Source organism: Nothobranchius furzeri, chromosome 12 (assembly GCF_043380555.1).
Source record: "Nothobranchius furzeri strain GRZ-AD chromosome 12, NfurGRZ-RIMD1, whole genome shotgun sequence".
NCBI classification, from domain to species: domain Eukaryota; kingdom Metazoa; phylum Chordata; class Actinopteri; order Cyprinodontiformes; family Nothobranchiidae; genus Nothobranchius; species Nothobranchius furzeri.
This window is the reverse complement of record NC_091752.1, coordinates 30,316,117-30,331,493: the sequence shown is the minus strand read 5'-3', so window position 1 is coordinate 30,331,493 and position 15,377 is coordinate 30,316,117.

Genomic DNA, 15,377 nt, shown 5'->3' with positions numbered 1-15,377 from the left:
AGCAGCTGATGGTGCGCGCGGCGCGCCTAACTAGCGGCTGATGCACATTTTACGCATTTGGAGAGATGGGCTGGAACCTTTGCTTTTACTGGAAGATGGTCCACTTAACGCATGGGTGTAGACTAAATATTAATGACAAATGAATGAAAATTAAATTGGGAGTTTTTACTTCATATTTTATAAATAAAAAGGAAGGGGGAACACATTTATGATGTCTTTTTAAATGAAATTTTCTAGCGCGACCTGCCTGCTTCACTTAAGTCACTGCTTATTAAGGTCCGTCCAAAATTACCGTGGCCCACCCAAAAATTAAAACCTGGCGCCGCGCCAGTTATAAACCTCTGCAAATTGTTGTTCTTCACTTTATCAAACTCAGACTTTGTACAGCTAATGTCAAGATGTAAAATTATGAATTCAGTCGAGCTCTTCCGTCCCTCCCTCTCCTGCTCTCCTGGAAACCTGACATCGGCTGTCAGAAGCGGGAGGTGAAGAAGGAGATGAGGCAAACAGAGTGAGTGCGACCTAAAGAAACCAGACTGGTGTGGAGGTGAGCAAACAGCTGGAAAAGTGTTGGTGTTGAATCCCCCACGGGTGCGACGCCCATGCGAGCGACCGGTATCGGCTGCTGTCACCTGTCGTGAGCAGCTCTCTGCTGTCTGAGGGTAGGCCCCGCCCACAACGCCGCGGCTGCTGCGGTGTTTTCTTTACTGTGGGAAACGGGTAATAATGGCTCTTTGATGGGAACAGGTTGCCGACCCCTGGTAAGATCTGAGCTGGTAAAACAAAAATCCTCATCAGCAGGCTTTTTTGAAAGTGGGGGGGACACAGCTGCCAATCACAAATTTTGCCGGGGACATGTCCCCGGCGTCCCCGGTTAAAATGACGCCTATGGTTTTCAGGCATATGTTGTGGCTCGTTAGCAGTGTGTGTGTCCTTTGGGCTCCTGTGCTTGTTTTGTGTGCTTGTGGTGGTTCGATCCTCCTTATCATGTAAGTGTCGCCTGTTATGCCGGAGCAATTGTCCTTCATTTGTTTGGATGTGGTGGCTCCTTTGGGTGTCGGCCAGCTTTGTTACTGTTGCCGGCCTCCAGTATCCATCTTCGTTTTGGAAACGGATAGGTGCGCCAACAGGTAGCTGTGTAAGTGGTCTTGCAGATCGGTAATAGTACATCTGCTGGCGGCATTGGCATGCCTTTCTCCTGCCGTATACAACCTCTTGGCGTATTATGCGTGGTTTCAGCTGCTTCGTGGTTGTGTGGAGTATTGAGCTCAGTCTGCGGCTCATCAGGAGTTGCGCAGGGGATCCCAGGCTGTCCACTGGAGCGTTTCTGTGCTCCAGCAGGAACAGATAGTGGTCCTTTCTTTTGGCTTTGGCCTTGTCAAGGATGCGTTTGGCTGTCTGCACTGTTCTTTCGGCGAGGCCATTTCTCTGGGGATAGTGCGGACATGAAGTGACATGCTCAAAATCCCATTCCTCTGAGAAGGTGCGAAACTCTATGGAGCTGTAGCATGGTCCGTTGTCGCTAATTACAGTGTCTGGGATACCGTAGAGTGCGAATGAAGCCTTGCATTTTGAGATAACAGCAGCTGATGTGCAGTTGATAAGTTTTTCCATCTCGATGTATCTGCTATGGTAGTCTACAAGGATGATGAAATCATGCGAGTTCCACGTTAACAGTCTGTTCCCACAACCTGCCATGGTCTCTCAGGGATGGCGTGTGAGATGAGTGGCTCTCTGGTATTGGAGTTTCGTCGCTCTGCGCATATTTGGCAGTTTGTCGCAGATGCTTCTATTTGCTTTCCCATGCCAGGCCAGAAAAAGATGTCACGGGCTCGGTTCATGCTCTTCTCTATGCCCATGTGCCCGGTGTGAATGCGGTCAATCATCTCAGCTCTGAGGCTGTGGGGGATGATTATTTTCTTGCCTTTGAGCATTATGCCACCTGCTTCAGCAATCTCGTGTCTGTGGTTCCAGTATTCTTGAATGCTGAGCGGTCATTGTCTCCTCTCATGTGGCCAACCTGATTTAGTGATGTTTCTCAGTGTGGTTAGCTGTGTGTCTTGGGTTGTAGCTTCTCTGATCTCCTGCAATTTGGTTGAGCTCATTGGGAGATTCATAGTGACTGTGTGTACCTGCGCTTCCAAACCTTCTGTTATATTGTTATCGTGGTGCTGTATCGACTTACGTGACAGGGTGTCTGCAACTGGTATGTCCTTCCCAGGGTGGTGGCTGATACGTATGTCATATCTCTGTAGTTGCAGTATCATCCTCTTGAGTCGTGGGGGCACTGCAGCCAAAGGTTTGCGCAGTATAGCTTCCAATGGCTTGTGGTCGGACTCGACAAACACTCTGAGGCCGTATATGTATTCATGAAACCGTTTGCATCCAAATAGCACTGCAAATAGTTCTTTTTCTATTTGTGCATAGTTATCCTCTGCTGTTAAGTGATTTGGATGTGTATGCCACCGGTTTCTCATCTTGGAGTATGACAGCTCCCAGGCCGGTTTTTGAGGCGTCGACCTGGAGTCTCAGCTCTTTCTGGGGGTCAAAGAATGCAAGCACAGGGTGATGCGTTATAAGATGTTTCGTCTGTGTGAATGCGTCCTCATGCTGCCGATCCCATGTGAACTCATTTTCTCGTTTTAGAAGCTGTCGCAGAGGCGCATTTATCTGAGACAGGTGAGGTGCAAATCTTGCCAAGTAATTGACCATGCCCAGTATGGTCTCCAGCTCTGCTTTGTTCTTGGGTGGCAGTATCTCATGGATGGCTTTCACCTTTGCAGGGTCTGGTTTGATACCCTCATGTGATATTGTGTGGCTGAAGTAACTGACTTTCGTTACACAGATGTGGCATTTTTCAGGATTCAGCCGTACTTCCTTTTCTCTGGTGCGCTGCAGCATGGCCCTGAGGTTTTTGTTGTGCTCCTCTCTTGTCCTTCCAAAGACCAAGATGTCGTCGACTATGGCTGTTTCTCCCTTCGTACATCTCGTCCACTCGCCTTTGAAATTCATCTTGAGCAGAGTTAATTCTGAAGGGCAGATGTAGGAATCTGTATCTGCCGAAGGGCGTGTTGAAGGTTGGCAGCATAGATGACTCTGGGCTCAGTTTAATGGCCCAGTATCCAGATATGGCATCAAAGACACTGAAAAACCTTGCTCCTGCTAGTTTTGTTGTGACATTTTCTAGTGTGGGTTGTGGGGTCTTTGTATGGCCTTGTTAAGGTCCCTCGGGTCGAGGCATATCCTTAACTTGTTGCTGTATGGTTTTTCCACTACCACCACTGCATTCACCCAGTCGGTGGGCTCTGCCACTATGCAAATTATGTTGTATGGGAATCAAAAACGGTGGTCCATGTCCTGCTATACTGCCGGCAGTATGTGGGCGAGCGGCGCACCTTGTTTGGATTGCTGGGGAAGTGTGGGGTGAGTGTGTTCAGCCTCAGGACGTTGTTGGAGACACAAGACAGTTGGCGGGTGAACTTGCTACTGGACCTGTTGCGTGCTGTGGGGTTGTACGACCAGATATAGTGAGACGCTTACGTTTTTTTTTATTGTGTAGGTGGCAGCATTACGCCTTTTTTGGCATCTAAGCTGCTATTTCTCTCAAGGAAGATGGGAAGACAGAGAAAAGCTTGAAACATGGATCTGCTTTGTTTTACCTGCTTTTGTAGTACTTTTACTGATTTTTAGATGGTTTTAGATGGAAGAAGCAAGAATTTGCTCTTCCTGAGTGATGTGGGAGAAAAGCTGAGATCGATGCCCTTCTGATACTGCAGGCATGAGTATATGGTCAAAGTACCTTGTGAGTATAAGGTTTTCAAGTTTGAAGACCTTCCGTGTGAGAACTGTTTCTGGCACCAGCTAATGAGAAAACCCATTAGCCAGTAAATATTTGTTGGAGGACAGGTGTCCTATTGGTGGAGGTATGACTGATAACCTTTCTGTAATAAAAAAAACTGTTTGATTTTACTATCTTTGCACATGCTTTTGTTACCCTCGCCTTCATACCCTAGTACAGCCAAATATTTAGCCTAGTGAACTAGACCAAATTCTTGGTTTGCAAAGTTTGGTCTAGAAACGCTCCATTGAAACCTCTGCAGCCCCTAGCAGCATTGTGGCTGGCCAATCAAAACTTTCTAGAGGGGTTTCAAACACACAGAGCTGTGATTGGTCCATAATGGTGGGCCAATCATGGTGCTCGATCTGCTTTGTGAACCCATCACAGTGCTTTATCCGCATTGTGGGCCAATCAGGGCCCTCTATTCAAATGTGAGTCTTGTTTACAAACATCTGTTGTGGTGAGTACGTCCTGTTGTTCCTTGTCCAGTAGCATGCGGAGATCGTTTGAAAGACAACGGTAGAACCCGCCCCACCACAGAGAGTCATCAGTGGAGCGTTGCCAGACTTGCCAGGCTACCAAGTTTTTGCTTTTCATCTAAAACGTTCTGGTGCTGCTCCATAACTGGCATCATCCATGAACCTCACAGAATTGCCTTAAGAAAGTGACTGCAGTGACCGTATTTGACTACAGATGTCATTCAGACTTCATTCTTACATACTGCATCTTTAAGGATAATCTTTACGCCAAAATTAAAAAGCAGCTTATTTGTTGAAATGAAATCAGAGGATCAATTAGAATTTTTTGTCCATTATTATTTCACATTTTTTCTTTAGAAAAAAAAGATGTAACTTTTCTGGTTAAGTGAAGTGCTGAAAAAGACCAATTTGACCTTGAAACTCTAAAGCAGAACGTGAACTTGCATGTATTTTTAATGCCATGTGTTTTATAGACCTCCCCTCTCTCATTCTCACCTCATCTGTTCAAGCTCAGCTGGAAGTACCTGGAGGAGATTCATGTCCCAGGGAGAGTATTTGTCAGTAACAGATCAGCTGGTGCTGCTGTGGTGGCAGGTATCTCCATCACCCCACGGGTGCCTTTCCTCCCCTCTATTGATCAACTCTCAGTGTCTGGCTAAGTGGGCTCTGGAAACGCATCTGCTGCCCACGAGAGACCCTTTAACAAAGGTGGAACTGTGTAAAGATCTATACCTAAAGCTCCACGGAGGCTTGGCAGATTGCTCAGATTGAGTGTAGGAGCTTTATTTCCAGCTTTGAGGCTCATCTGCTCAAAAACAAAGAATTTCTCAATGAGCCCCAGGATTTGAGACCTTTTGTGGTGCCGAAAATTTGTGACACTTCCATTGCTGTGGCTGCTGATCTCTTAAATATCATTGGACTTCCGTCTTCTGTCACGCTAAGACATATCTGGCATTGAACTAGGACTATCCTCCAATGCAGACCACACAGCTCTAAAATTATCCCTGTGAGACCATTAAACTTGGTGTCTCTTGTTAAATAAGATTTATTTTGCAGCACACACAATCCAAGCCAAAATTCATTTGTTTGGTGATTCTGGTAAAATTTCATTGTAGTACATTTAAACAAGCGGATCCCTTTGAGGTTACTTTGAGGTTACTGACTAAATTGGACAAATTTTGACCGTACTTTAATGTTCATTGACCTTAGTGATAGACGTTTTCTATTAGTACTAACTCAACAAAGCTTTAGATGTCTCTGGTCAGTTTCACATTTCCAATAGTAGTGTGTTTGTCATTGCCTCCCCCCTTTCAGTACCTGCTTCAATGTGGTTCCAAGCATTCTAAGCCAGGTCAAAAATGCAACATCAGCAACTGTCGGCCACGGATTGGCTAGAGGGGAAGTCACTAATAGCTCCAGAGTTTTCTGTCTAGTGACCTCGCACCTTTTCTTCGGGTCTCTTTGTTGTATGTTTTTGTCGTCTACAGTTCACCCCACGGGTGCCTCTGCCCCCTCACTATGAAAAGCCCACCCACACCAGCCATTTGTGACTTTTAATGGAAAAACCACCCAAACCATGTAAAGCAGTTGAGCCGCGTAGGGCCACGGTGGGTTGTGGAAATGAAGCATTGAATTTCAATTTCAATTGTGAAGAAACTTTTGTACTTAAGTAAAAACACCTTAACTAAAAAAACTAACCTTAATACCTGTTTGTCAACTTTAAGCCTTCCGCCTGTGTGTGATGACACTAAAATTACCACTATGATGACAAAAAGTTGTGTGTTCTCATTTTTTTAATACTTATGTGAGTTGAATAAGGTTCAAATGCACACTTGGCAGTTTTGCTTGCTTTTAGCACCTCCTAGTGTCCATTATTTATTCTCTGTGGTCAAAGCACAAGGGAAACTTTACTCCTAGCTGTGAGTTCATCTATTTAACACCTTAGTCTAACTCCTGAAATGCCTCCTCACCCTTCTGGAAAAGCAAATAATCACTAAATCAAACAAAGCAGCTCTGCTCACGATCTGGAACAGCAGTAGCTCTGGAGGTAGTGCGGGCTGTCCAGTAATCGCAGGTTTGATCCCAGCTCTGACCAGATAATGCTGCTGTTGTGTCCCTGGGCAAGACACTTTACCCGCCTTGCCTGCTGGTGCTGGAAGCAGGCTACAACTCCACCATGTCAGCTCCACTCCACTCCACAGCTCCCTCCGGGTAGCAGCACAGCAACTCTGAAGTTGCAAATGCGGTATTCTGGCCACAGAGGGAGGTAGGGTCTGTGTGACATTTCATTAAACCTGTATAAAAGGGGACCTCAACTGACATGTACATGGCCACATCCAGCCCTCCAACCCTTTGGGTCCTAATGCTTCAAAGTTGGAGAACTTTGACGTTTAGCAACAAAATTCATGTCCCAAATATCAATTTCTTTTACATTCTCCAAACACAACTAAACTACAATCAAAACAGTTTAGACGAAAAACAAAGCCATTTTAATAAAGCCATATTAACTCATTAACTGCCAGCTGGTTTCTGATCAGAAAAACCCTTCGCTGCCAGTGTTTTTCAGCATTTTCACTGTTTTTATGAGTCGCAGAACATTGCGGTCTCTGATGTCAACGCCAAAACTAGCAAAACAAAGAGTAGACTCACGTCTTACATCAGGAAGAATCCGCGCGTTTTGAATGTTATCTGTTCTTTCATAATTCGTTGTCGAATCGGGATCAGCAGAAGCTTTTCCGGTTTGCACCTCACTTTTTTTTTACAGCAGCGGTCCAAAACAATCTCCTAACACATGGATTTTCTGCTTTCTGGTCACATGTCGTGTGACATATGAGGATGAAGATCAGCTTTAGAGCTGGGATGTTTGTGCTCACGATGCGGGGGCTCATTCCGACGCCCACACAGTAAAACAATATAAATGACGACTTTAGTCGTCATTGGTAGTGAACGTTTGGACTTAAATTGACGACTTTTGTCATCAATGGCAGTTAATGAGTTGATTAATTAAGTTACAATAATACTTTAACTTTATTTTAGAAGAGCATCTGGCCCTTACGGTGTCTGGTGGAAAAAAAAAACTCTGGTCTTTGTAAAAACATAGCTGAGGACCCTTGCTGTAAAGGGTCGTTTTAGCACACTGGCTAAAGGAAAGGATTTAAAAATATGAAAAAGTTGCATAGAATCCCTTTTACAAATAAGTTTTGCTGAATAGTTCGAACATAACTGACCAGCCATTTCCACATAGGTTTGTTGCAATAGAGGATGTGTCCTTGATCTGCAGCAGTGTTGAGGTGGGCAGTAAATTATTTAAAGTCTGTATGAAGGATTTCTCAGTAAGACGTTGCATTGTAACTAACAATGGTTTTGTATTTGGAACATTTCTTAAAGAAAATTAAGAACATTTTTAAGGCTAAATTGAGTTTTTATGATATGAGATATATATAATGACTCAGTGATGGAGGGGGACATTAGTAATTAAATCTAGAATAAAATTAAAGTGTTCTGAACCAGTTTTCTTCTGTGCCTTTTCTAAAAGTTTCATCAGTTTTTCCCCTCATTATCCAACGATTGTAAACACTGCGCTCACCTGCAATCCTCTAATGCAAAAGACTGGACAGTGATCTACCAAGGCCAAACAGATCGATGAGAGTCATTCCAAACATGCTAAACTAGGCTTTGGCTGTAATGAAACTCTGCCTCCCTGGAGGCCAACACATACGGCAGTGAGATGGAGAGAGACCAAATGACTCTCTGCATGAGCCAACAAAGCAAAGAACTCTCACTCCAGTAGTTATAAGTGCAGCGCTGAGTTTGAGTTCTTACATCTTTCCAAAGACCTTAAATATCTCTTTTATTCCCAAGCATGAAGAAATTGTATAACTGTTTTGATAGTTAGGGAGAACTGGCTGGCCTTTGTCCACTTTGATGCACACTGTTTTCTAACAGGCGGATGATATTGCATTGAACCCTGTAGGGTTATTAGTGTTTTTACAGAAATGGTAAATGATAGCATGGAAATAAACAACATGTTTTGAAGCTACTGAGACTAGACAGTTTAGTATTAAAGCAGAGATTTACACACACACAGATATACTTGTTTCCTGCTCGCACTAAACCGTAATTAACAGTTGTTAATTACTTTACCATTTAGTTTTGGTGGCTTGCGTAACATTGAGAAAGCCATTTTCAGTTGACACATTAGACAAAATGTGGAAGGGAAAAGAGTTTTCCTAGCAATGATCTGAGCCTTTTCTTGGCTAAAGCAGGATGTGCTGATGTTGCCTGACTCTTGATGTGAAGTGTCTCCACTAAAATGGCATAAAGGTAAAAAAGAGTCATCTCCTTCAGCCAGTGAATGGAATCCCTCTCAGGTTGATTTAGGAAATCTTTACATCTTCCGGGTCTACATATCGAGTGACAGACGACTCACCCGGCTGTGACGACTCATTGATGTGACTTCTGCTGAGCAGGTCATGATGACTCAGCACCTGTCTGTCCTTTTTAATCTGGCTTTTGTCTGCCTTCATGTTTGTCATTTCCTCCCTTCACACGGTGAAGAGACGCCCCATGGTCCTGTTCATGATCGTGTCACATCTGTGTGAGTTGAAAAGAGAATCTAAACTTTTTAGGTGGTCAGTTTGAGATTTTAAAATGAAAGTGCCATGACGAAGCATGGGTTCAGATTTGGCCTTTCTGCATAGATTTTGTTTCACAGAAAAAAAAAAAAAAAAATATATATATATATATATATATATATATATATATATATAGGCCCTTCACAAAAAATTTGCATTTTGTGATAAAGTTAATTAATTTCTGTAAAGTACTGATAAACGTTAGACTTTCATTTATATTGGATTCATTACACACAACTTAAGTAGTTCAAGCCTTTTATTGTTTCTAATATTGTTGACTTTGACATACAGCTCATGAAAATCCAAAATTTCTATCTCAAAAAATTAGCATATCATGAAAAGGTTCTCTAAATGAGCTACTAACGTAATCATCTGAATCAACTAATTGACTCTAAACACCTGCAAAAGATTTCTGAGGCTTTTAAAAACTCCCAGCCTGGTTCATTACTCAAAACCACAATCATGGGTAAGACTGCCGACCTGACTGCTGTCCAGAAGGCCATCATTGACACCCTCAAGCAAGAGGGTAAGACACAGAAAGAAATTTCTGAACGAATAGGCTGATCACAGAGTGCTGTATCAAGGCACCTCAGTGGGAAGTCTGTGGGAAGGACAAAGTGTGGCAGAAAACTCTGCACAACGAGAAGAGGTGACCGGACCCTGAGGAAGATTGTGGAGAAGGACCGATTACAGACCTTGGGGGACCTGCGGAAGCAGTGGGCTGAGTCTGGAGTAGAAACATCCAGAGCCAACGTGTACAGGCATGTGCAGGAAATGGGCTACAGGTGCCGCATTCCCCAGATCAAGCCACTTTTGAACCAGAAACAGCGGCAGAAGCGCCTGACCTGGGCTACAGGGAAGCAGCACTGGGCTGTTGCTCAATTCAATTCAATTCAATTCAATTCAAAGATACTTTATTAATCCCAGAGGGAATTTAGAGTTTCAGTACACACAATTCTGAGATCAGGCATACATAGGCAAAGACATGACAAGAATTGGTGACTGTGGTCATTCACAACCCAAGTCGCGCTACCTTAATAGAGAACAGAGGGGTTGCATGAGTATTGGATCAGGTGGAGGAAAAAAAAAAGGCACTTCAGAGTTACCCTCCACAGAGAGGGCAGCTTTGCTATGCAAATAAACACCTCAGACAGAAATGCAACAGACTTCAGACATTACACAACATAAGTGCCCACTAGGTGGGGTGTTAGGGTTTTGGGACTCTCCACACGTCAGCAGCAGCAGCCGCGATAAGCAGCGCTCTTCACCTCAGTCTGGAAAGGGGTGGGAGATTGTTAAGTTCAGAGGGCACAGTGACTCCTGGAACGATTCAGTGGCCTTCACAGCTCACAGTCCCGCCTAAGCCGGGATAGGGAGACAGAGTTTCCATGGCGATGGCAGCATTCCACAATTTTTCTGAGGGGGGTATTTGTTTTAGCTCAAAGGCACCAGATTCAGATAAGAAATTTTTTGGGGGCCAGACAGGGATAATTTTTTCTCTGTCTTAGAGTTCTGTTGGTCCTCAACCTCTCAAAATCCAATAATGGTGTAGATTAATCTATCCCAATCCGTGCTGATTCGTCCACTTGATCCTGGATCGCATCCATCTTTTGTGCCAATGCATGAATCTCAGCCAAAGTTCCAAGCTTACGACTCATCTAGACAATTAAGAATCTGTGAATTCACAGCGCGGTGCAATCCATCTCTGAGCTCGAAGCATCCCGGGCCTCCATAACCGAGATGGTACGGCTCCCATCTACCTGAATCCTCTCTCAAAGGCTTACGTCTTGGCCCAGCCGCTCTGGTCATCCCAGGATCGTCGGCTAGCAGTGCCTACACCACGCTCAGGACAATCCAGACTCTTCTCATGCATCGTTCCACATCACTACCAGAACTGTGGCTTCCTTTTCAATTTTCAAGAAACTCCTGAAGACCCTGCTCTTCAGAGAGCATCTTCTAAACTAGCACCCCCCCCCCCCCTTTGTTCCCTCCTCGCAATGATTGATGTCAACTTGTAAGTCACATTGGACAAAAGCGTCTGCTAAATACAAAAACATAAACATCCATAACACCTCAGCAGTGCCACAGGCTGATTGCCTCCATGCCACGCTGCATTGAAGCAGTCAGTTCTGCAGAAGGATTCCCAACCAAGTATTGAGTGCATAACTGAACATAATTATTTGAAAGGTTGACTTTTGTTGTACTAAAAACACTTTTCTTTTACTGGTCGGATGAAATATGCTAATTTTTTTAGATAGGAATTTTGGGTTTTCTTGAGCTGTATGCCAAAATCATCAATATTAGAAACAATAAAAGGCTTGAACTACTTCCGTTCTGTGTAATTAATCAAATATATATGAAAGTCTAATGTTTATCAGTACATTAAAGACAATAATGAACTTTATCACAATATGCTAATTTTTTTAGAAGGACCTGTGTAATATATATATATATATATATATATATATATATAAATATTAGAGCTGAAACAACTAATCGATTTAATAGATTATAATCGATTATTAAAATAGTTAACTACTTTTTTAGTCATCGATTAGTTGTTTAATAATCATATTTTACCGCATAAAGTCTATTTTTTACCACAATCTGACATCGGTTACAATCTGTTAAATTTGCCGCCAGTGTGTGGCAGTAATGAGCCACTGATCTACCAGTGGAGCTGTAGAAGAAGAAACGAGCCAATAAGTGCCATCGGTTGTCACGACGTAACACGTTACTGACGCGCATCTTGCTGTGAGAGATGGCAGAACAAGAAGAAATACGGAAGAAAAATAGAAGCGACAAAACTGAAGAGAAACCCCGGACAAAAACCTCACGAGTATGGGAGCACTTCACTCTAGATGCCATGAAAAGACGGGTGACCTGCAAAATATGCAAAAACCATCTAGCATGGCACGGATGCACAACGTCCCTAAGTGAACATTTGAGACAAAAACGTGGGGGCTGATGCAGCAGAAGAAAGTCCGGTAAATCCGGTAAGTAACAGAAAATAAACAAGCTAACGCAGATCAAATTTGGGAGCTGAGTTCGTTTATAGTGGTTGTTAAACATGTTTTTTTTTTTGCCGCGTCAATCTACGGTGTTCTACTTCTGATTGACTAGATGCAATCGTGAATCTCCTCCGTGTTGTGTATCATGCGCTTGCCAAATTTAGCACGTCTGTTTATAAGAATGTTCTCGTTAAGAGAAAAACGGCACAAACCCATAACTATGTTCCTCATTCAAAAATGGACAACTCTGCGGAGAAAAATATACAAACGAGCTGTGTCCAGGTGAATATAACGCGGCATAGTTGTACGCTTTCAATTTTTAAATACAGGAGAAATTCAGATAGTCATTTTTTTTTACTATTAAAAGGCTGTTTTACTGTCTAACGCTGTAAAACGCCTCAACACATTTTTGTCAAAATAAATGATCACTGTATATTGTTAATTAATTCAAATAATGTAATATTGATTTAGTGTTGTAGTGTGTGTGCTGCTTTATTTTATATGTGTACTTATTTCAGTCTATTTGTGTTTCTTATGCAGAAAAAAACAAGCAACGATGGACAACTGCATGGGGAACAAGACACTCACCCCCCAGCAATGCATACCACTTACAAACTCTATTCTAGATTCTACATTATTTTTTATGGAATTTACCTCGTATATTTTGATGCCAAAAATTATTCTGGACTGATATTTTGCACTGTTTAGCTCATTTTACACCGCTGACTGTGTTCATGTGCAATAAAATAGATTGCAGTCAACTGCACAATTCTCTTATGATTTTCTTTTTTCTTAACTGAAATGTATTCATCACTTGTATAGGTTAAATAGCTAAACAATAACAAACCGATTAATCAATTAATCGAAAAAATAATCGACAGATTAATCGATTATGAAAATAATCGTTAGTTGCAGCCCTAATATATATATATATATATATATATATATATATATATATATATATATATATATATATATATATATATATATATATATATATATATAAATTGTTCCACTTCAATAAATGAAACAAAGAAAACATAGGCTGTTTGTCATTTGTAGTGATTGTAATTTGTCTAGAAAATATTGTTGAGTCAAAGCAAACATTTTTAAATATATTCTGGTTTAAACAACCTGAAAAGTGGCAGCTGCTTGATATGCTGTCACTGGTAGATTGGGTACAAAGGAGAATGCTTTATTTAATCTGTCTTTGGGAGGCTTACCATTCTAGCAGCTGTTAAATTGATGAAGGCCACATAGTAGTTTGTTTTTGTTTCATCAACTAGTGTGTCCCTTACAGCAGGATGGAGATGTGTTATGGCCTTTCCTCTCCTCAGTGATACACCCCAGATCTTCATGGAGTCCAAGGTTTTCCCAAGAAATACTGGGCATGTTGTACCCCCCAGAAAGTTGTGGGTTTGCATCAGTGTCTCTTATCCAAGTGGGGAAAAACCTCCAGATGGATGCAACCTGGAAGCATTCCAGGCAGACGTCTGAACTGCCTTAGCTGACTCCTTTTGATGCTGAAGACCAGTGGCTCATTTCTGAACTATCCTCAGATGACTGAGATTCTCACCTGGCTGATCATCATCTTCCCATAGAGGGAGATTACTTTAGCCATTTTTCAGCCAGAATTCAAAACTTAATAATTGTAAGTTGTAACGTATTTGGACAAGTGGGTTGAGACTAGTTGCCTTGTGGCTCACCTCATCTTTTACTACAACCTGGATCAAAACCCTCATAATGGTTAGATTATACTTCTCCATCTGTGGAGGTGTGGAGACCCAAAGCACCTTTAGAAAGAAAAAAGACTGTCTTTAATGTAGAGCCTCTCAAGATAAAAATCACGAGGCAATGTGCAAGAACAAAAATTAAAAGATAAAATGATTTAAAAAATCATAAAAATGAGAAAAAGCAAACTTGTGATTTAAAAATGTAAGGAAAGGGAAAGTGAATAATAAAGAGAGAAATCAGTGGATCCCAGGAAATGCAGAATTGGTAGAAAGAGCAGAATAAGCAGAAGGTGGTGCTGAAGGTCAATCAATCAATCAAAGCTTTATTTATAAAGCGCCTTCCGCAACCCTGTCAGGAAGCCCAAAGCGCTGAACATGGTACAGTTGTAAGTAATTATACTGAATAAATCAACAATAAAAGAAATTCAAATTACAAAATACAAATTACAAAATACAAAATGGAAATTACAAGATAGATGAAACATTCCGGTAAAATACAAATGTGTGAGACACAATTGGATTGAGTGGATGGATTGAGTGTACCAATGAAAACTGGAATGGATTCAACATAGTAGAGGGCCATAATCAAACATGTTCTGGAAACGCCAAGCGGAGGAGGTGTGTTTTTAGGTGATTCTTAAAGACTGGCAGAGAAGGGGACAGCCTAACTGAGGGTGGCAACTGGTTCCAGAGTAACGGTGCTAGGACTGAGAAAGCCCGGTCCCCACGGGTACGACACCTAGACCGAGGGACAGCGAGCAGGCCTTGGTCAGAGGAGCGCAGAGCGCGTGATGGGGAGTGTTTGTTCAGGAGTGTGGCCAGATAGGGGGGAGCACCACCCTGGAAGAAATGATAAACAAAGACGAGTATTTTGAACTGTGAGCGATAGGAAATCGGAAGCCAGTGCAGGGAGGCCAGAACTGGACTGATGTGGTCCCGTTTCCTGGTCCCAGTCAGGAACCTGGCAGCGCTGTTCTGCACAACCTGTAGGCGACGCAGTGTTGACTGACACAACCCTGCATATAGAGAGTTGCAGTAGTCAAGCCGAGAAATTACAAAGGCATGCAGTACCCGCTCCAGGTGGGCTCTCGACAGCATATGCTTGATTTTAGCAAGGCGTCTCAGGTGAAAGAAACTGGACCGGATCACAGAATTTATGTGAGCATCAAATTTAAGTCCTACATCAAGTTTCACCCCCAAACTGGTAACAACTGGTTTTGAGTATGGAGAAAGAGGGCCAAGATCAGCATAACGATCCACATTCCTGCTGTTGGGGTGAAAAACAATGAGCTCTGTCTTTCCCTCATTCAGATGTAGATAGTTGGACATTAGCCAAGACTTCACCTCATTAACACAGGAGACAAAGGACTGAATAGAGTGACCTTTCTCCTGACACAATGGAGAGTAAATCTGGCAATCGTCAGCATACAGATGGAATGATAGGCCATGTTTACGAAAGATTGACCCCAGAGGTAGCAGATAAATAGCAAACAAAAGTGGACCAAGGATCGACCCCTGCGGGACCCCCCACCGGAGCCCCTCCCAAGAAGAAAAAACATCACCCAGTTTAACACAGAATGTCCTGTTTTGGAGATACGATCTAAACCAGTTCAGAGCTGACCCTTTGATCCCAACCCATCGTTCCAAGCGATCGAGTAGAATTGCGTGGTCAACTGTGTCGA